Raw genomic sequence first — 23,047 nt, 5'->3', positions numbered from 1 at the left:
GGGGCTAATATCCAAAATATAGAAGGAACTCATGCAACTCAACAACAGAAAAACAAACAACCCAATTGAAAAATGGGCAGAGGACCTCAAGAGACATTTCTCCAAAGAAGACATACAAATGGCAAATAGACATATGAAAAAATACTCAACATTACTAATCATCAGAGAAATGCAAATGAAACCACAATGAAGTATCACCTCACCTCAGTTAGAATGTCTATCATCAACAAGACAAATAGTAACAAGTGTTGGAGAGGCTGTGGAGAAAAAGGAACCCTCATACACTGTTGGTGGGAATGTAGAGTGGTACGGCTGCTGTGGTAGGCAGTGTGGAGGTTCCTCAAAAAATTATGAATAGAATTACCATATGACCCAGCAATCCCTCTCCTGGGTATCTACCAAAAAAATCTGAAAAATTTATCCGTAAAGACAAGTGTGCTCCAATGTTCATTGCAGCTTTATTTACGTGGCCAAGACATGGAAACAACCAAAGTATCCTTCAATAGATGAATGGATAAATAATTTTTGGTATATATACACAATGGAATACTATTCGGTGGTAACAAAAGATGAAATAGGACCATTTGTGACAACATGGATGGATCTTGAGATTATAATGCTAAGCGAAATAAGGCAGACAGAAAAAGCAAAGAACCATATGATTTCACTGATATGTGGTATATAAACCAAAACAAGAAAAGAACAAGACAAATAAATGAGAAACAAAAACTCATGGACACAGACAATAGTTTTGTGGTTACCAGAGGGTAATGGGGCAGGGGGGCGGTAGATGAGGGTAAAGGGGATCAAATATATGGTGATGGAAGGAGAACTGACTCTGGGTGGTGAACACACAATGGGATTTATAGATGATGTAATATAGAATTGTACACCTGAAATCTATCTAACTTTACTAACAATTGTCACCCCAATAAACTTTAATAAAAAAAAAATAGAAAGAGGCAGAGAGAGAGAGAGAGAGAAATCTCAAGGATGTATAATCAATGTATAACACTATGACCAGCCACTCCAAATAAAAACTCTTTATCTTTTTCCAGTTTCTGGACCTAAGCCAGTTTTCAGGCCTGTAATCTAAATGCATGAGAGGCTTGGTTCCTAGATACAAAAATCATCCAACACTGTGTTGAGGACATTTGATAATGAGTTCTGAATGCTTTCCAAAGGGATATATGGCCTTTTACTTTCATATTCATATCTTAGAATAGAGGAATGTCAAAATATTTGAGGACTGACAGAGTCCAAATTAGTATTGATACTGGAGGATCCACAGCATTTTGTAGATTTCTGTTGAGTGAGTGTGGATGGCTAAGTAGAATGTTAAGTCTGTAATCAAGTCTGGTTCAGAGTACATTCAGTAGGCCTACAGAGCTCCTGGTGGACATATTCTGATTGCCAAATGTACAATTGAAATGGATACCACTTAACTAGTATTAGCTTCAGCAGATTACATAAACCACTTGGTGTCTCAAATCCTCATTTATAATTGGGATTAAAATTTTACTCTGTGTTGTAAGAGTTTAGTGAAATTACATGAAAAGAAGGGATCAGCTTAGAGTAAATGTTCATTTAAAGTTAGTTATTATGGTGTCAGATAGATACTGGACTTACTGGGGTGATGACTTCATAAGGTATATAAGTGTCTAATCACTATGTTGCACACCTGAAACGAAGATAATATTGTATGTCAACTGTAATCGAAAAATAAAATTAAAAACAAAAATGGATATATTCAATAAAAGGTCAAAACCCCAAAAATAAAATACCAGTAGCTTATACTATAATAATTCAAGTTTATTCTAAGTTTCTCTCCATCACAAGTTCAGAGTGCAAAAAACATAAGCCAAGCTTCAAAAGGACTCATCATATCTAAGTTGAAATGAAATAAAAAATAGGAATATGCCCTCAAGATCATCTAAGTATATTTTTCTTTATGCTTACACCTTTTTAAATACTTCATCCATGATTATCTTTGTTGAAATGAAGATTTTTTACCGAGGAAATAAATTTCCTTTTCTAGATATTGAAACATAAAATACGCAAGAAGGATGGAAACAGGAAGACATTCCCATCTCAGAAGGAATCAAATGTAAAGAAAATAAGAGATATGAATTATAAGACGAAAACACCACATAACTTTAGATGTATGACTAAAACTCAAAGAATTTAAAGCAGATGAGAGAACTGAAGAAAAAAATGCCTTTTTTACTACAAGCTACATGTAGAGAAAAGAAAATATGGCTGTATACTTTACCCTTGTCAACAGGGTTTAATGTAAAAGGATATTTTATGTAACTATTTCAATCTTAAGCTTACTTCATTTCAAAATAGGTATTTTATGCACTCTAGATTGAATGAAAATAAAGTAATTTTAAACCATTCATTTTTATTGTTCACTTTTCAACCTGCAGTCCACATCTTGGGGTTTCCTTTCATTTCCCTGTTCACAAAGCTACTTCCAATGACTACCCTTTTCTAAAGTATATACTTCCAGAAGTCCCTAGCCTAGGATAGCTAGTTTAGTTAAGACTTCACTACAACTGTAGCAGGGGTCCTTCTTTTAGTTCTACATAGATGACACCTTCTATTTAAATAGTAGAAACCTGTTCTTTCTTGATATTAGACAAATCTTCAGAAACAGGACCCAGATCTACAAGCTTTTCATATTTTGGTTCACTTTCTGAAGTCACTGATTCTAATTTAACCACTGGGAAGTCTGTCATCTGGGGAGATTGATATTCAGTAGACACATTCTCTACCAGAGAATGGGTTTGTTCAGATGGTGAAGCTGAACTTCATAAGGGCTATCTATGTAGAGATTTGTGTAATAGAGGCCTCTTCATATGGTGGAGGCTGTTTGTCATCAAGGACCATTACTTCATATGATGGAGACTGAATTTCAGGTGGGGCCTCTTCTTCAGGCACCCCCTCAGCTGGTAGAGAATGAACTTCAGGTGGGGCCTCTTCTTCAGGGACCCCCTCAGCTGGTAGAGAATGAACTTCAGGTGGGGCCTCTTCTTCAGGGACCCCCTCAGCTGGTAGAGAATGAACTTCAGGTGGGGCCTCTTCTTCAGGCACCCCCTCAGCTGGTAGAGAATGAACTTCAGGTGGGGCCTCTTCTTCAGGCACCCCCTCAGCTGGTAGAGAACGATCTTCAGGTGGGGCCTCTTCTTCAGGCACCCCCTCAGCTGGTAGAGAACGATCTTCAGGTGGGGCCTCTTCTTCAGGGACCCCGTCAACTGGTAGAAAATGAACTTCAGGTGGGGCCTGTTCTTCAGGGACCCCCTCAGCTGGTAGAAAATGAACTTCAGGTGGGGCCTCTTCTTCAGGGACCCCATCAGCTGGTAGAATATGAACTTCAGGTGGGGCCTCTTCTTCAGGGACCCCCTCAGCTGGTAGAAAATGAACTTCAGGTGGGGCCTCTTCTTCAGGGACCTCCTCAGCTGGTAGAAAATAAACTTCAGGTGGGGCCTCTTCTTCAGGGACCTCCTCAACTGGTAGAAAATGAACTTCAGGTGGGGCCTCTTCTTCAGGGACCCCGTCAACTGGTAGAAAATGAACTTCAGGTGGGGTCTCTTCTTCAGGGACCTTGTCAGCTGGTAGAAAATGAACTTCAGGTGGGGCCTCTTCTTCAGGGACCTCGTCAACTGGTAGAAAATGAACTTCAGTTGGGGCCTCTTCTTCAGGGACCTCGTCAACTGGTAGAAAATGAACTTCAGGTGGGGCCTCTTCTTCAGGGACCTGGTCAACTGGTAGAAAATGAACTTCAGGTGGGGCCTCTTCTTCAAGGACCCCCTCAGCTGGTAGAAAATGAACTTCAACTGGGGTGTCTTCTTCAGGGGCTTCCCCAGCTGGTAGAGAATGAACTGCAGCTTGGGCGTCTTCTTCAGGGCCTTCCTCAGCTGGTGGAGACAGAAGTTCAGTTAATGCCCCTTCTGCAGACACCTCCTCAGCTGGCGGAGGCTGTACTTCAGCTGGGGCCTCTTCCTCAGAGGCCTCCTCCATTTCTGGAGGCTGAGCTTTGACAGGGGCCTCTCCCGCCATGGTCTTTTTATCTGGGAGAGGCTGAAGTTCAGCAGGGGCCTTCTCTGAAGGAGCCTCTACAGGTGATGGAGATTGCAGTTCTGTGGCCTCTTGTGCAGGGGCCTCTTCAGCTGATGGAGGTTTAATTTCAGCAGAAGGCTCTTCTGGAAGGGCCTCTTCAGCAAGGGTAGGTTCTACATTAGCAAAGGCTTCTTCTTCAGGGGTCTCTTCAGCTGGCAGAGACTGAACTTCAGCAGAAGGCTTTTCTGAAGGAAACTCTTCAGCACGGAGAGGCTGTACTCTAGCAGGGGCCTTTTCTGCATAATCCTCCTCAGCTAGTTCATCAGGGGCCTCTTCTGCCCTGGGAGGCTGTACTTCAACTGGAACATCTTGCTCATCTAAAAGTACTGGTGTCACTTTTCTCATTTGTTGACTAAATGAAGATAGGCTGATAATTTCTTCTTTGCTGCTTGTTGTGGGTTGAAATTCAGAATGCTCACTAATGAAAATCTTCCCGGAGGATTTACGTTTCTGCACACCCTCCTTTGACTTTGAAAAAGAACTACTTGGCTTTCCAATAACTATTTCTGATTCACTAAAGTAAGTCTGCTGTTCCTTGTCCACCTTTTGTATTTGAGGAATGATAATCACTGTCCAGTCTCCAGTGCAACTGGTCTGCTGAGATCTGTCTCTCTTGAGTTGAGTTGAGTATCTGCTTGGTGGAATTTCCACTTCCTCAACACTCTCTGGAAACTCAGGAGCTGCTTCCCTAACAGCAGCTGGCTTTTCTTCAGGTGCCATCGTTGCACCAACTGACCTGATTTCTTCTTTTTTCTCTTCTTCAGTAGTGTCTGTCATCATAGATTTATCATTCATATCTTGTACACGCTTTCTCTTTGTCCAAGTTTGCTGAAGTTGAGAAGATATTTTAAAAGACTCATAGTTGACTTGGCTTCCAGGAATATTACCGATACTAAGGGTAGCTTTGGGGCTAGACAACTGTTGTATGGGCAAGTGTTTCTTTTTGTCTGTCACTTCAGTCTGCTGGGATTTGTCTACCATTGGTTGGCTGGTTCTTCTTCTCTTTCGCATTTCTTGCCTCCCTGCTGAGATAGGCTGATCAGGTTCTTCACTTTCTTCCATCTCAAAAACTGGTGAATTTCAAATTTATTAATCATCAGGATCAGAAATGTACCAGATGGTTAAGCCTTTACCTTCCTTTATTAAATGTTGTTCTGTTGAGCTCTCTCAGAAAAAAAGTAATTCATACATGACTGCATTCTGTATTATACTCTTATTGGACCCCACCTTACTCAGTAAGCATCTTTCTTGTTTAGTCTCTGGTATAACTAAATCTCACTTCTAGAAGTTTCTTTCAAGGGTCTATGACATCACAGCCAATTCTAACTACAATGTTCCATCAGTGGTATCTCCAGCACTTTTTTTAACTTGATAAACACTCGTGGACAATGGCTGAAAGTGAGATATCTACTCTTTGAAACATCAAGTTGAAAAGAGAATTTGTCTATCAGAGGAACAGCAAGTAAACTCTGGTAATGCTGCTTTCTAATAGTTAAAGTTGATGCTTTTGAACTTTCAATTCTGTTCTTTTCATCCTACTGTCAAAGACAGTTGTATTGCAGAACTCAGAATGTCATAGCCTATTTTCAATTGTTGGAAAAAACAACTGCTAACATATGTGTGGCAATGTTTTATCAATGTATGTTTATGTGATTTGAAAGAAAGTGAATATTGTTTTAAAAACTGGAGCTCTGAGGTATGTATCCATGTTCGGTCCTCTCTTGTGTACTTAACGCCCAGTAACCACAAGAGACTACTATCTGTCTGTCTGTTTGTCTGTCTGTCTATCTATCACATGTTTGCCATGCTAGATATTTTACTTTCAACTATTTCAGAAAACAGTTCTATTCAAAGTTTGACAAATAAAAGAATGTTAAGTCTGAAGATACATCAAGTGAAATAAAAAGCATTTTTTATATAGTCACTATACACTCTACCGAATAACTACATGGGAATGAATTCCCCAATGAAAATAAAAACATTAAATTGAAGCTTTGAAAAACAGGAACCCCATTAAGCAAATTATAAATGGAACTCTATTAGATTTGGAATACAAATAAAACTTTAACTTATACATGACACAGAAGTTTTACTAGAAAGATGGCGATTGGTCAAAAGATATGCAAAAAACATATTCCTTTAGTACAAGGAAAGTTAAAGAGGAGAAAGCAGATTTTACGAATACAGTATAGTTATAAGAGAAAAAATAATAAACATATCTAAACAATCACTATGACTTCATTAACCTGGGGATACTTTTTAAATGTTTTGCCCCTACATTTGCCCCTACATTGCCCCTAGAATATAAAAATTTCATTGAATAATTCCCCATGTTTGACATGCATTGGTCATAACTGTAGCTAAGTCATCTTAGCCAAATAAATGAACACTTTCCACATTCTTTGACCCATCCCCTAAAACAGCCTCTGTCTCTTGGCAGGGATCAGAGAATGTCTGGAGCAGAATTAGAGGCATATGATTAGAAATCGTGCTGCTTGTCCTACATCTCAACTTGTTCTGCTATCATTTTTGTTTGTTCTGCTGTACTGTGTTATTCTAAGATTCAATAAAGTGAAGTAAAACAATAGTCATTTTCCACATGAATTGACATAGGATATAATAATACCTTCTGCAGTTTGAAAACTGGGTTGAAAACATCAATCATCAATCATCAGTTGAAAACATCACCTCTTTGTGATGTTCCTCTCAATTGCATCTGTTAAATATTCCATGTTTATTTTATAATTAAATTTATGACATTTTATGTACTACCTTCCAAGTCTATTTGGGTAAATTCACAACAAGAAATAAGTGTCAAAAACAACATTGTGCTAATTGGGTTAATATAACATTGCATGTATTGGATTAATTTTGCTGTCTTAACTTAAATAAAATTTTACCAAATTTTTCTATAAACAAATTTAAATTTTCAATTTCAGTTAAATTAAATTAGCAATTTCCCATTCTTTGATATTTATATATTTTCTTCCAGGAAATAACAAAAAACTTCTTTACACCCCAAGCTATTATAGTAAACTGCCTTTTACACTAGCTTATTCATAAAAGCAAATTAGTATGCCTAAATAATTGATTAAAATTTACTTAGATTCCAAGTAGAACTATGAAGGATTTCTTGTAGCAGTTTCTCATATTTCTTAACATCCACAAATGCTCCTTTTGCCCTGATGATCTACCTAGCCAGCTAATTATTATTCAATCTATGCTAACAATTGAGGTTTTGGTATTTTCCCATTTATTCTGCAATCTCCCATAATTCAGCTCACTCCACTTCACTTGGTTCACATCTGTTATGGGTTGAATTGTGTATCCCCAGTACCTGTAACGGTGACCTTATGTAGAAACAGAGTCTTTGTGAATGTAATCAGGTTAAAATGGTATCCTTATTAGAAAGAAAGAAAGAGAGAAAGAAAGAAAGAAGAGAGAGAGAGAGAGAGAGAGAGAGAGAGAGAGAGAGAAAGAAAGAAAGAAAGAAAGAAAGAAAGAAAGAAAGAAAGAAAGAAAGAAAGAAAGAAAGAAAGAAAGAAAGAGAGAGAGAGAAAGAAAGGAGAGAGAGAGAGAGAGAGAGAGAGAGAGAGAGAGAGAGAGAGAGAGAGAAAGAAAGAAAGAAAGAAAGAAAGAAAGAAAGAAAGAAAGAAAGAAAGAAAGAAAGAAAGAAAGAAAAGAAAAGAAAAGAAAAGAAAAGAAAAACAAAAAATTGAACACAAAATGACACAGAGGGAAGATGGCCAGGTAAAGCTGAGGGCAGAAACTGGAGTGATGCCGCCATAAAACAAAGAACACCAGAAGCTGTGAGAAGCAATGAAGGATCGTCCCCAAGAGGGACTATGGCCCTGCCAACACCTAGATTTGGGACTTCAGGCCTCTAGAACTGTGAGAGAATAAATTTCTGTTGTTTTAACCCTGTTTGTGGTATGGCAAACCTAGGAAACTAACACATCTTTTCAGAGCCTCCTATGTTTTACTCCTATCTGGAATGTTGCACTTCCGACTCTTCCTCACTCTTTAGGGCTAGTTTGTTTATCTCTGACTCAGCATTCGCACTTAGTTTTGTACAATATTGGGCTCATTTCCAAAACCATAAAACCAGAGATTTACTGAAAGGCCTCGACCTGATAATTTGCATTTAATTTTACCAAAAGCAAATATGCTGAAAGGCACTTAATTGTATTGATAATTTTAATGACTGTGAAACCTATGATTTAGAGATGGCAGAGATGTTTCAAATCAATATAGACCAAATATCTAAACTGACCTATATTTCTTTGTTCTTAACTAAGTATATCTGATAAGATGAAGTGAACATATATACACTATTAAATATACCAACTACAAAGGCATTGGTAATTTTAGTAAGAGAAACTTCAGTGAAAGGGTGGAGACAATAGCCATAAAATTCTGAAATTTCGGTGACTTAAAAATAAAATTAAAAAAATAAAATAAAATAAAAAAATAAAATTAAAATGCAATAAAAATTAGGAAAAATAAGTACAAAATATTACATAGATAATTAATATACTAAAAGATCTTAGAAAGCAATATAAATATAACACAATAGAAAAATTAAGAAAGGACATAACTAGAAATTTATAGAAGAAAATAAGTGACCAATAAATATATAAAAGATCAAATTCACACCTAAATTAAAAATTAAAATAATATCGATATAAAATTATCAAAGATTTATTTTAAAGATAATACATTACCCCCAAGAAACAGAAAGTATTATTAAACAAGTGATCTCCAACATACTGACAAGAGTTTGAACTGATATAATCTTTTCCTTCTGCCCTTTACCCTCATTACCACCCCTCTCCCCCCTTAGGCTCTGGTAACCACTAAACTGTTATCTGTGTCTATGAGTTTTTGTTTCTTTGTCTTTTTCCTGTTGCTTTCAGTTTTATATCCCACATATCAGTGAAGTCATATGGTTCTCAACTTTTTTTGACTGACTTATTTTCCTTAGCACAATAATCTCAAAATCCATCTATGCTGTTGCTAATGGCAATATTTCATCTTTTCTTATGGCCGAGTAGTATTCCATTGTGTATATATACAGCATATTCTTGATCCAATCATCTATTGAAGGAACTTTGGTTGTTTCCATGTCTTGCCCACCGTAAATAAAGCTGCAATGAACATCAGAGCATATATATCTTTACAGATAAATGTTTTCAAACTTCTTGGGTAGATACACAAGAGAGGGATTGTTGGGTCATATGGTAATTCTATTCTTAATTTTTCGAGGAACCTCCACACTGCCTTCCATAGCGGCTGCAACAATCTGCAATGCATTAGGGTTCCTTTTTCTCCACAGCCTCTCCAACACTTATTATTTGTCTTGTTGATGATAGCCATTCTAACTGGTGTGATATCTCATTGTGGTTTTGATTTGCATTTCCCAAATAGCTGGTGAAGTTGAGCATTTTATCATATATCTGTTTGTCATTTGTATGTCTTCTTGGGAGAAATGTCTGTTCAGGTTCTCTGCCCAGTTTTTAATTGAATTGTCTGTTTTTTGTTGTTGTTGAGTTGTATGAATTCCTTATATATTTTGAATATTAGCCCCTCAATGGAGGTGTTATTTGCAAATATCTTCTCCCATTCAGTTGGTTGACTCTTGGTTTTGTTGATGGTTTCTTCTGCTGTGTAGAAGCTTTTAAATTTGATATACTCCCATTCATTTATTTTAGCTTTTACTTCCCTTACCTTTGAGGTCAAATTCATAAAATCTCCTTTGAACCCAAGGTCCAAAAGTTTAGTGCCTGTTTTGTTCTATTCAGTTTCAAGTCTTATGTTTAGATCTTTGATCCATTTCTGAGTTAATTTTCATTTACGAAGTCTGACAATTGTGTTTGCGACTTCAACCTAGAAAAAGTGCTGCATACCTCAATGCTGAATATCACTATGGTCACCTTTGAAGTACTACCTTTGAGAAGCTATACACTGATGCCAGACCCTAGTCCACACTTCAAAGTAATTTTGTAATTCTTTTTCTGGAATGGCCATTAGAGCTGTTGTCATATTACCCCTGATGTCCTGAACATTATCAAAATGTCTTCCTTTCAATATTTCCTTTATCTTAAGGTAAAGAAAGAAGTCATTGGGGGCCAGGTCAGGTAAGTAGGGAGGGTATTTCAATACAGTGATTTTTTTACTGGCCAAAAACTCCCTCACAAACAGTGCTGTGTGAGCTGATGCATTGTTGTAATGCAAGAGCCATGAATTGTTGGCAAAAAGTTCATGTCATCTAACTTTTTGACGCAGCCTTTTCAGCACTTCCAAATAGTAAACGTGGTTACCTGTTCAGTTGGTACAAATTCATAATGCCTAATCCCTCTGACATCAATGTATATCCCTCTGATATACATTGTTGCAACAAGTTCTATAACTTAATTGTCAGGCCTCATATGGTAACAACAGTGTAGTTTCATCCATTTGCACATGGCATCCAATTTCCCAACATCATTTATTGAAGAGGCTTTCTTTACTCCAATGTATGCTTTTGGCTCCTTTGTCAAGAATTATCTGCCCATGTTTATGTGGGTTTATTTCTGGGTTCTCAACTCCATTCCATTGGTCTCTGTGTCTGCTTTTCTGCCAATAACATACTGTTTTGTTATTGTCACTTTGTAGTACATGCTGAAGTCAGGACGTGTGATACTTCCAGCCTTCTTTTTTTTCCTTAGGATTTCTTTGGCTATCTGAGCTCTTTTGTGATTCCACACATTTCTGATGATTTTGTGTTTGTGTCTTTAATACATGCCATTGGGATTTTGATGGGGATTGCATTAAATCTGTATATTGCTTTGGGTAACATGACCATTTTAACCATGTTGAGTCTTCCAATCCATGAACACAGAATGTCTTTCCATTTCTTTGAGTTTTATTCAACTTCTTTTTATATACAATAAAGCTTATTGGGGTGGCAATTGTTAGTTAAGTTACATAGATTTCAGGTGTACAATTCTGCAATACATTATTATATCTCACATTGTGTGTTCACCACCCAGGGTCAGTTCTCCTTCCATCACCACATATTTGATGCTCTTTAACCTCATCTACCACCCATCTCCCCCTTTACCTTCTGGTGAACACTAAACTGTTTTCTGTGTCTATGTGATTTTGTCTCTAATTGGTTTCTCTTCTTCTTTTCTTGTTTTGGTTTATATACCACATATCAGTGAAATCATATGGTTCTCTGCTTTTTCTGTCTGCTTTATATTGCTTAGCATTATACTCTCAAGATCCATCCATGTTGTAACAAATGGTACTAGTACATCTTTTGTTACCACCAAATAGTATTCCATTGTGTATATATACCAAAAATTATTTATCCATTCAACTATTGAAGGATACTATGGTCGTTTCCATGTCTTAGTCACTGTAAATAAAGCCACAATGAACATTGGAGCACACGTGTCTTTATGCAAAAATGATTTCAGATTTTTTGGGTAGATACTCAGGAGAAGGACTGCTGAGTCATATGGTAATTCTGTTCCTAATTTTTTGAGGAACCTCCACACTGCCTACCACAGCAGCCGTACCACTCTACATTCCCACCAACAGTGTATGAGGGTTCCTTTTTCTCCACAGCCTCTCTAACACTTGTTACTATTTGTCTTGTTGATGATAGCCATTCTAACTGAGGTGAGGTGATATCTCATTGTGGTTTCATTTGCATTTCTCTGATGATTAGTGATTTTGAGCATTTTTTCATATGTCTATTTGCCATTTGTATGTTTTCTTTGGAGAAATGTCTCTTTAGGTGCTCTGCCCATTTTTCAATTGGGTTGTTTGTTTTTCTGTTGTTGAGTTGCATGAGTTCCTTCTATATTTTGGATATTTGCCCCTTATCAGAGGCATTGCTTACAAAAAACTTCTCCCATTCAGTTGGTTGCCTCTTTATTTTGTTCATGGTTTCTTTTGCTGTGCAGAAGCTTTTAAGTTTGATATAGTCCCACTCATTTATTTTAGCTTTTACTTCCCTTGCCTTTGGAGTCAAATTCATAAAATGTTCCTTGAACCGAAGGTCCATAAGTCTAGTACCTATGTTTTCTTCTATGCAGTTTATTGTTTCAGTCTTATGCTTAAGTCTTTGATCCACTTTGAATTAATTTTGGTACATGGTGACAGATAGCAGTCCAGTTTCATTCTTTTGCTTGTGGCTTTCCAATTCTGCCAGCATCATTTATTGAAGAGGCTGTCTTTTCTCCATTGTATGTTTTTAGCTTCTTTGTCAAAAATTGTCTGTCCATATTTATGTGGTTTTATTTCTGGCTTCTCAATTCTATTCCATTGGTCTGTGTGTCTGTTTTTTCTGCCAGTACCATGCTGTTTTGATTATTGTAGGTCTTTAGTACAAGCTAAAGTCAGGGAGTGTGATACCTCCAGCATTGTTCTTTTTACTTAAGATTGCTTTGGCTATTCAGGGTTTTTTGTGGTTCCAAACAAATCTGATGATTTTTTTGTTCTATTTTTTTAAAACATGCCATTGGGATTTTGATGGGGATGGCATTAAATCTGTATATTGCTTTGGGTAATATGGCCATTTTAACTATGTTGAGTCTTCCAGTCCACAAACACAAAATGTCTTTCCATTTCTTTGTGTCTTCTTCAATTTCTTTTAAAAGTGTCTTATAGTTTTCAGCATATAGGTCTTTCACATCCTTGGTTAAGTTTATGCCTAGGTATTTTATTCTTTTTGCTGCAATTGCAAAGGGAATTGTTTTTTGAATTTCTTTTTCTGAGATTTCATTGTTAGTATATAGGAATGCAATGGACTTTTGCACGTTGATTTTGTAGCCAGCAACTTTACTGTATTCATTGATTGTTTCTAATAGCTTTTTAGTGGAGTCTTTAGAGTTTTCTATATGTGCATCATATAACGTGCAAAGAGTGACAATTTAACTTCTTCATTCCCAATTTGAATGCTTTTTATTTCTTTCTCTTGCCTGATTGCTCTGGCAAGGGCTTCTAACACTATGTTGAAAAGCAGAGGTGATAGGGAACAGCCCTGTCGTGTAGAGTAAAGGGCTTCAGTTTTTCATTGCTAATTATGAGATTAGCTGAGGGTTTGTCATATATTGCCTTATTATGTAAAGGTATTTCCTTCTATACTTATTTTATTAAGTGTTTCAATCATAAATGGATGTTGTACCTTGTCAAATGCTTTTTCTGTATCAGTTTATATAATTATATGATTTTTGTCCTTTATTTTGTTTATATAATGTATCACATTGATGGATTTGCGTATGTTGAACCATCCTTGTGTCCCTGGGCTGAACCCCCCTTGGTCTTGATGAATAATCTTTTTAATGCATTGTTGCACTCAATTTGCTAGAATTTTGGTAAGGACTTTTGCATCTGTATTTATCAGAGATATTGGTCTGCAGTTTTATTTTTTTGTGTTGTCCTTACCAGGTTTTGGTATCATAGTAATGTTGGTCTCATGAAATGAGTAAGGAGTAGTGTCTCATCTTCAATTTTTTGGAAGAGTGTGAGCAGGATTGGTATTAGACCCTCTTTGTAGGTTTGGTAGAATTCACTAGTGAAGCCATCTGGTCCCAGACTTTTGCCTCTGTATAGGTTTTGGATGACTGATTCAATTTGGTTACTGGTGATCAGTCTGTTCAGATTTTCCAGTTCTTCACGGTTCAACCTAGGAAGGCTATATATTTCTAAGAACTTGTCCATTTCTTCTAGGTTATTGAATTTGGTGGCATATAGTCCTTCATAGTATTCTTGGATGATCCTTTGTATGTCTGTGGTGTCCATGATAACTTCCCCTTTTTCATTTCTGATTTTGTTTATTAGTGTCTTCTCTCTTTTTATCTTAGTGAGTCTAGCAAAGGGTTTGTCAATTTTGTTAATCTTTTCGAAGAACCAGCTCTTTGTCCCATTAATTGTTTCTATTGTTTTTTTGTTCTCTATTTCATTTAGTTTTGCTCTAATTTTTATTATTTCCTTTCTTCTGCTGAAATTGGGTTTCATTTGTTCTTCTTTTTCTAGTTATTTAAGGTGTAACGTGAGGTTATTTATTTGGGATTTTTCTTGTTTCTTGAGATCGGCCTGTAATGATATAAATTTCCCTCTTAAAATTGCCTTCCCTACATCCCAAAATTTTGGTAGCATGTATTCATTTTCATTTTTTTCTATGTATCCTTTGATCTCTCCTCTAATTTCTTCTTTGACCTGTAGTTCTTTAAAAGTATGTTGTTTAATCTCCATGTATTAGTGGTTTTTCCTGCTTACCTTTTGCAGTTGATACCCAATTTCAAAGCTTTGTGATCAGAAAATGTGCTTGGCATGATTTCAATCTTCTTAAATTTGCTGAGGCTAGTTTTGTGTCCCAATATATGGTCTATCCTTGAGAATGTTCCATGTACACTGGAAAAATATGTGTACTCTGATGTTTTAGAATGAAGTGCTCTATAAATGTCAATTATGTCCATTTCATGTAATGTGTCATTCAGGGCTGCTATTTTGTTACTTATTTTCTGTTTAGATGACCTATCATAGCTGTCAATGATATATTTAGGTCCCCTACTATAGTTGTGTTTTGGTCAATTTCTCCCTTTAGTTCTGTTAGTAGTTGCTCAGTATATATTTGTGTTCCCTGATTGGGGGAGTAAATATTGACAACTGTTATGTGTTCTTGTAATATAGCCCCTTTTACCATTACAAAATCTCCATCTTTGTCTCTTGTTACCTTTTTCACCCTGATATCTGTTTTATCTGATATCAGTATGGCTACACTGTATTTTCTCTGGATACCATTTACTTGGAGTGTCAATTTCCACCCTTTCACTTTGAGTCTATGCTTGTCCTTGTAGCTGAGATGTGTCTCTTGGAGACAGCATATGGTTGGGTTTAGTTTTTGGATCCAATCTGCTACTCTGGCCTTTTTATTGGTGAGTTCAGTCCATTTACATTTAGGGTGATTATTAATATGTGAGGATTTCCTGTCATTCTATCTTTAGTTTTCTGGTAAGGCTGTATCTCCATTGTTTCTTTGCCTTTTTGTTGTTATCTATTATTTCTGTGTTGGTGGTATTCTATGATTTTTCCTTCTGTTTCTTCTTTTATTACAGTATATATTTCAGTTCTGGATTTTTTTTTTTGAGTGGTTACCCTCAAAAGGGTAACCAAGTTTATGTAAAAGAAAGTTTGATATTTAGAGTATTCCATTTTCTTCAGCATGCTTACTTTCCCCATTCCCATATTACTATTAAGGCCTTTACTCTCCCCCTTTTTATGTTTTGGTTGCCACAAATTGTCCCTGTTTATGGTGGTCGAATAGCCTCCTTTAGTATTTCTTGTAGTGCAGGTCATGTATTAGAAAATTTCCTCAGCTTCTGTATGTCTAGAAAGGTCTTTATTCCTCCTTCATATCTAAAGGATATCTTTGCTGGGTATATTATTTTTGGCTTATAATCTCTCTTTCAATAGTTTGAATATTTGGTTCCACTCCCTCCTGGCTTGTAGAGTTTCTGCTGAAAAATCTGATGATAATCTAATGGGCTTTCCTTTGTAAGGTACCATCTTCTTTTCCCTGGCTGCCTTGAGGATTCTTTCTTTGTCATTGATTTTTCACAGCTTCAATACAGTGTGCCTTGGAGAAGGCCTATTGGGGTTGAGGTATATAGGTGTTCTATTTGCTTCTTGGATTCGAGGATCCAGTTCTGTCCACAAGTTTGGGAAGTTCTTATTGACTGTTTGAATACACTCTCTGTTCCCTTCTCTCTTTCTTCTCCTTCTAGTATGCCCATTATTCTTATATTGCTCTTTCTGATGGAGTCAGAAAGTTCCTTCATTTCTTTTAAGTCTCAAGTCTCTTTCTTCTTCCATCCATGTCATTTCCAGAATTCTATCTTCAATGTCACTGATTCTTTCCTCCATCTGGTCAACTGTACTAACTGACTATTTCATTCTTCATTTCTTCTATTGAGTTCTTAATCTCCAGAAATTCTATTTGGTTAATTTTAGAATTTCAATCTCTTTGGTAAAATGTTCGTGTTGTTCTTTGATTGTGTTTCTGAGTTCATTAAACTGCCTTTCTGTGTTTTCTTGTATCTCGTTGAGTTTTTTCAGAACTGCAATCTTGAATTCTCTGTCATTTAAGTCACATATTTCTATATGTTTATGTTCCTTTTCTGGAGACTTTTCATTTTGTTTCTGAGCTGTCTTGTTGCCTTGCTAATCCATAGCATTTACTGATTTATTATTTCTCTTCCTAGACATCTACAGGAGTGGTTTCTGCAACAGGTTGATAGGAAGAGGTCTTTCTTTTGTTTTTCAGTACATTTTGGTAGAATGTTTTATTTTCTCTCTGGCTGCAGCCTTTTTTTCTTTCTCACACTGTAGTGTGATGTTTTCTCTGCACTATACCAGTTTCTCACACAATGGGGGGATTCCCTGGTAGGTGGGCTTCTCCTCTGTTAAAAATTCGCCTGGGTCATAGGGCACGGCGTCCGTGTGGGGATGCGGAGAACTTTTGAATTTCCAAAGCTTTTCCTGCACTAGATTCAGAGCCCATGTGTTTCAGTCGTTCTGTTTACTCCTACAGGGATCTGCCCACATAGGTGGGGTAGGAGCAGGGTGGATTTTGAGATGTGGCCCAGAGCATTGGCAGGGACCACCACCAGAGCCAGTCCTGCTTCCACAGCTCCCTCCCCTTTGCTGGAACTAGCTGGGCTGGGAATCTGTGTCTGAGGACAACAGTTCTCAGAACAGCAAACATTCTCATCTTTTGATCTGACACAGGTACTGTTCCGCTTCTAGCACTGGGCAGGTGGGGGCAGGGAGAGCTCTGGGAGGAGAAGGAGGGGCAGCCAGTCTCAGTACCTAAGATTTCTGTTCTCTGTGGCAGTGAGGGCTTAAACCACCGTTTTCATTCCTTCTTCCTTCAGTCTTTGCTCCGAGGTCTCTGCCATGAGCGTTGGGTTCAGCTGTGTTATATGGTGTCCCCTCAGCCCTGTGGGCCATAAACAGAGCCCTAGCAGTCCGAATTCTTCCCTCTCCCGCAGCTGCGGTAGTTCTGGGACGCAGCAAGCTTGGAGCACTGAGCTAGGTCTGTGTCCTGCGCCTGTGCAGCCCCGTCTCCTCACTTCTCTCTTCCTTCCTCCCTAGCTCGTGCAATTTATCCACCTTTAGTTGAATTCAGTAGTGAGCCTCTTCGTCTTGCCTGTCTGCTGTGCAGGGAGTCCTTTGTGGAGTTATAGTTGTTCAATTTGTTGTAAAATCCAGCAGAGATTTCCAGAGGCTCACCTCACGCTTCCATTTTGATGACGTCACTTCAATTTCTTTTAAATACATCTTATAGTTTATAGTGTACAGGTCCTTCCCATCTTTCGTTAACTTTATTCCTAGATATTTTATTCTTTCTGTTGCGACTGCAAAGGAATTTTTTTCATTTCTTTTCCTTAAATTTCTTTGTTAGTTTATAAGAATGCAATGGATTTTTGTACATTGATTTTTAGCTAGAAACATTACTGTATTTGTTGACTGTTTCTACTACCTTTTTGGTGGTGTCTTTAGGATTGTCTATACAAAGAATCATATCATCTGCAAAAAAGTGACAATGTAACTTCTTCATTCTCAATTTGGATGCTCTGCTTTATTGCTCTGGCTAAGACTCCAGTACTATGAGGTATAAAAAGTAAGTTTGTGAACTTGTTGCAAAGATGTTGCTAACCTTTCATGATATCAGAGGGGTTAGTCATTATAAATGTGTACCAACGGACAGTTAACAAAGTTTACTCTTTGGAAGTGCTGAAAAGTCTATATCAAAAAATTATACAAAAATGGCCTGAACTTTTCACCAACAATTCATGGTTCTTGCATCATAACAATGCACCAGCTCACACGGCACCTGTAAGGGAGATTTTAGTCACTAAACAAATAACTGTACAAGAACACCCTCCTTACTCACCTGATCTGGCCCCCTACTTTACCTGAAGATAAAGGAAATATTAAAAGGAAGACATTTTGATGACATTCAATGCTGAAGGCCATTCCAGAAAAAGAGTTCAAAATTGCTTTGAATGGTGCATAGCTTCCCAAGGGAAGTACTCACAGGTGACCATAGTTATATCCACTAATGAGGTATGTAGCACTTTTTGTAGGTTGAGTTTGTGACCTTAACTGTCAAAGCTCTTATGTTGAATTACAGTGGTGATAGGAGACAAACCTGTCTTGTTCTTCAATGTAGTGCAAAAGGCTTCAGTTTTTCACCATTAACTATGATATTAGCTGAGGGTTATTCCTATATGGCATGTATTATGTTAAAGTATTTTCCTCTACACCCATCTTACTAAGTGTTTTAATCATAAATGGATGCTGTATCTTGTCAAATCCTTTTTCTGCATCTATTGATATAATCATATGATTTTTATCCTTTATTTTGTTTCTGTAGTGTATCACATTGATCAATTTGCATATGTTGAACCATCCTTTTACCCCTGGGATGAACCCCACTTGATCATGATGTATAATCTTTTTAATGTATTGTTGTATTTGATTTGGTAGAATTTTGTTTAGGATTTTTACACATGCATTCATTAGAGATACTGGTCTGTAGTTTTCTTTCTTTATGTTATCCTTACCAGGTTTTAGTATCAGGTTGATGTTGACCTTATAAAATGAGTTAGGAAGTATTGCCTCTTCAAGTTTTTGGAGGAGTTTGAGGAAGACAGGTGTTAGATCCTCTTTGAATGTTTGGTAGAATTCACTATTAAAGCCATCTGGTCCTGGACTTTCGCTTTTGGGAAGGTTTTGGATGACTGTCTCAATTTCCTTATTGTTGATCTGTCTATTTAGATTTTCCAGTTCTGTATGATTCAGTCTAGGAAGGACATATGTTCTAAGAACTTGTCCATTTCTTCTAGGTTATTGAATTTGGTAACATACAATCCTTCATAGTATTCTTGTATGATCCTTTGTATTTCTGTGGTAACTTCTTTCATTTCTGATCTTATTTGTGTCTTTTTTCTTTTATCGTAGTAAATCTAGCCAAGTGATTGTTGATTTTATTCAAAGAACCAGCTCTTTATTGCATTATTTTTTCAATTGTCTCTTTGTTTTCTATTTCATTTAGTTCTGCCCTAATTTTTATTATTTCCTTCCTTATGCTGACTTTGGCTTTTATTTGTTTTCCTTTTTCTACTTCTGTAATGTGTTCTTCTTTTTCAGTTCTTTAGACTGTTTATTTGGGATTTTTCCTGTTTCTTGAGATAGGCCTATAATTATATAAACTTCCCTCTTATTACTGCCTTTGCTGCATCCCAATAATTTTGATAGGATGTATTTTCATTCTCATTTGTTTCTATATATCTTTTGATCTTTCTTTTTTATTACTTCTCTGACCCAGCCATTCTTTAATAACATCTTGCTCAATGTCCACATATTTGTGGGTTTTTCTGCTTTCTTTTTGCAGTTGATATCCAATTTCAAAGCCTTGTAATCAAGAGAATATGCTTGGTATGATTTCAATCTTCTTACATTTGCTGAAGCTAGTTTTGTGTCCCAACATATGGTCTATCCTTGAGAGTGTTTCATGTACACTAGTTTTGTGTCCCAACATATGGTCTATCCTTGAGAGTGTTTCATGTACACTAGAAAAGAATGTATAGTCTGGTGCTCTAGGATGAAATGCTCTATAAATGTCAAGTATGTCCATTTGGTCTAATGTGACTTTTAAGGCTGATAGTTCCTTACTGATATACTTTTGGATGATCTATCCATAGCTGTCAATGACGTATTAGGTTGGTGCAAAAGTAATTGCAGTTTAAAAGGTTAAAAATAATTGCAAAAACCACAATTACTTTTGTACCAACCTAATATTTAGGTCCCCTACTATAATTGTGTTTTTTTTAGTTTCTCCCTTTAGTTCTGTTAGTAGTTGCTTTCTGTATTTTGGTGCTCCCTGATTGAGGGTATATATATTGATAAGTGTTATGTGTTCTTGTTGTATTGTCCTATTTATCATCATAAAATGTCCATCTTTGTCTTGTTACCTTTTCTATCCTGAAGTCTGTTTCATCTGCTATAAGTATGAATACACCGACTTTTCTCTGGATGCCATTTGCTTAAAGTATCATTTTCTATCCTTTCACTTTGAGTATGTATTTGTCCTTGTAGCTGAGATGTGTCTCTTGGAAGCAGCATATGGTTGGGTTCTTTTGTTTGTTTGTTTGTTTGTTTGTTTCGTTGGTTGGTTGGTTGGTTGGTTATTTGTTTTTGATCCAATCTGCTACTCTGTGTCTTTTTCTTGGTGATTTCAATCCACTGACATTTAGGCTGAAACCCCAATGCTGCTCCTACTGTTCAGTGCAGAGTCTATATGTCTCAGCAGCTCTGGTTGCCCCCACTGGGATTGCCCAGAATGGTGGGGGTGGGGTGGACTGTAAGAGGTGGCTGGTGTGTTTGTGGCTCTGAACAATGGTGACTTCCAGCCCACAGCTGTCTCACCCTTAGTTCTTTCCTTGTCACAGGAATTAGTTGCACTGTGTATCTGCAGCTGTGGAACTATCTCTCTAGTTCCCAGTGCTGTAGATATTCTATTATTTATGTGACACTGCTACAGTTTCTTCTGGAGCCTACTTCTAACACTGGGAGGGTCGGGGTGTGGGGGCAGGCTTTGGGAAGGTGGGGGGAGTAAGCCAGCCTCCATGTCTTTGTTTTCTGTTTTCTGCCTGGCAGTTTGAGCTTAAACTACAGTTCTCACCCTTCCGTATTCAGCCTTTGCTCTGAGGTCTCTGCCCTGAATGCTGAGTTCAGCCGTATTATATGCTAATCCTTCAGGCAGGACTGTGGGCTACAGGGACATGTGTGCCTGCAGCCTGAATTCTTCCCTCTCCCAAGACTTCAGTGAGTTCCAGACTGTATCCTGCAGTCACAGCCTGTGTCTCTGCTCCTCCCCTTTTCCTCCTCTCTTGCTCACCTGATTTGCCCACCTTCAGATGATTCGATGCGTGGATCTCTCAGACATGTTTGTGTGTTGCTTAGGTTATCCTTTGTTGAATTATAGCTATTCAATTTGCTGTAACTTCCAGGGGAGATTTCAAGAAGCACTCTTCATGCCACCATTTTTGTGACTATATGCAAATTGATTCAATCTTTTTATGCTGGATAATTTGAAAGTAAATATCAAAAATTTCTAAAATATGCATACCATTTGCCAACAATTCTACTTCCAAGAAACTTATTTTTGGAAATGATTATTCCCTCAAGAAATTATTTATTGAGCACCTATATATACAAGGAAGAATTATTTGGTGTTGGGGAAACAACAAAATATAAAAAGATATTGTTTCCTGCCCTTGTGAGTCTCACAGTCTAGTGGAAGAAACTAAATAAACAAGTATAAAAATTATAAAAAATACTGTTAAGTAGTATAGAGGGAATATATTTTATCCAGGGTAATAGGACCAGACAGGGTCTATGAGGCATCCAAATGAGAAATCATCTAGAGGAGTAACAGCAAGAAAATGCCATATTCTAGAAACTTTTAAGACATCTTCTGTGGCAGGAAGAAAGGCCAAGTGAGAAAAGAAAAGCACTCATGAGATGTAATAGCAAAAGTAGGTAGGAGCCTGATCCTGTATTGACTCACACTCTTGTGAGTCAAAATAGCAATAGATGTATTGCTATTTTAGATATAACAATTGTAAATAGTTATGTACCCAGAATCAGAGGACCTAACTATATAAAGCAAATATTAAGACATTTGAAGGGACAAGTAGACAGCAATATAAGAATAGTAGTGGGCTTGATTATACTACCTTCATTAATGGACAGATAATCCAGATAGAAAATTAATAAGGAAATACTGGACTTGAACTATACTTTAGGACCTAAGAGACACATATAAACATTCCTTCCAACAGCAGCAAAATAAACATTCTTACCATGTGCAAATGAAACATTCTCCATGATACAGCACACATTATCTGACAAAACAAGTTTTAAAAATTTAAGAAGATTGAAATAACATCAAGTATCTTTTGTGACCACAGTGATATAAAATTAGAAATCAATTACAAAAAGAAAATGGAGAAATACACAAATATTTGAATGTTAACAAACATACTGCTGAACAACCTATGGATCTAATAAGAAATCAAAAGGGAAATATAAAATAACTTGAGGCCAATGAATGGAAACACAACTTATCATAGGAGACTATTGTGAACAATTATATACCAATAAATTGGATAATGTAGATGAAATGAATAATTTTTTAGTAAAATACAACCTACCAAGACTGAATCATGAAGAAACAGAAAATCTAAACACACCAATAACAAGTAAGGAGATTGAATCATAATCAAAACCTCCCAAAAGAGAAAACCCTAGGACCTGAAATCTTCACTGGTGAATTCTACAAAATAATTAAATGAGAATTAGTACCAATTCTATTGAACTCTTTCAAAAAATTTAAGAGAACAATCAATTCCATATTTATTTTATGAGGCCAGCATCACCCTGACACCAAAACCTGACAAAGATATTACAGGAAATGATAACAACAGGCCAATATCCCTGATGAATATATATGTAAAAATTATTAACAAAATATTGGTAAACTGAATTCAAGCGTACATTAAAAGGATAATACACCATGATCAAGTGGGATTTATCTCTGGGCGGCAAGGATGGTTTACCATACGCAATTCAATAAATGTGATGCACTACATGAACAAAATGAAGGATAAATCATAGGATCACCTCAATAGATTCAGAAAAGTATTTGACAAAATTAAGCATTTTTTTCATTAAAAAAATATAGAACAAATTAAGTATATATGGAAACTACTTCAACATTATAAAGGCCACGTGTGACAAGCCCTCAGCTAAAACATACTCAACAATGAAATGCTGAAACTGTTTTTCTAAGATCAGGAAA

This window comes from Rhinolophus hipposideros, assembly GCF_964194185.1.
Source record: "Rhinolophus hipposideros genome assembly, chromosome: 5".
Classification (NCBI taxonomy): domain Eukaryota; kingdom Metazoa; phylum Chordata; class Mammalia; order Chiroptera; family Rhinolophidae; genus Rhinolophus; species Rhinolophus hipposideros.
Note: the sequence above shows the minus strand (reverse complement) of the source record.